The sequence below is a fragment of the Corvus brachyrhynchos genome, unplaced genomic scaffold (genome assembly GCF_000691975.1).
Source record: "Corvus brachyrhynchos isolate BGI_N302 unplaced genomic scaffold, ASM69197v1 scaffold114, whole genome shotgun sequence".
Classification (NCBI taxonomy): Eukaryota; Metazoa; Chordata; class Aves; order Passeriformes; family Corvidae; genus Corvus; species Corvus brachyrhynchos.
The window spans coordinates 3,242,449-3,243,241 of NW_008238337.1; positions in this window are offsets into that span (position 1 = coordinate 3,242,449).

The following is a 793-nucleotide window of genomic DNA, read 5'->3' on the forward strand; positions in this document are numbered from 1 at the left end:
CGGGGCGGCTGGGGCGGCCACGGCTCCGAGCGCCGCAGCCCCCGACAGGGCTCGCAGCGCTACAACGCCAGCCTGGCACTGCGTAAACGCTTTGGTTTTGTTGTTGGTTTGTTTGGTTTTCTCCCCCTCCATAGGAACGTGTTCTGTTTTGTGCAGACGGTTTGTCGCTTGTTCTCGACATAGAGCCTGACCCGGTGAGGAGCGAGGGGGAAGCGAGGAATGGAGCGATGAGCGCAGTCGTTGCGAAAGGCGCGGGCTGCGGTGCCTCCTTCGCGGTAGCACCCTGCTCCCTCGCAGGGAAACAGCCCTGAGCCTCGGCACATACCACAGCACAGGTTGTACAAACCCACGGAGCGGCTGGTGCTGAGCCGAAGGAACTGCGGGCAGGGCGCACCCTGCCCGGCACATGCCGCTCCCGCAGGCAGCCTCTGCCAAGCAGCCACTTACCTTCTCCCTCCCTCAGGGTCCGCAGGACGGTCCTGCTCTAGCCTTACCAGGGAGGCCACCTCTCTACAGTGTTTGCTTTTCCTCCCTGTCCTGCCCTCTGAAGTGGTTGCTCAAGCCAGGCTTTCCTGGCTCACCTACTCTGGGTCTGCAGTGAGCACAAGCTGCAATTCCCCGCAGAGCACAGCGAGGCTTGTGAAGCTCCGAGATACCCCCCAGCCTCCACCCAAAGCGAGCTGCAGCAGAATCTGCTCGGGGGGAAAAAAAAAAACCAACAAACCACACGGAGAAAAAAAAAAAAAAAAAAAAAAGAAAAAAAAAAAAAAGACCCCACACGAAACACCACTGG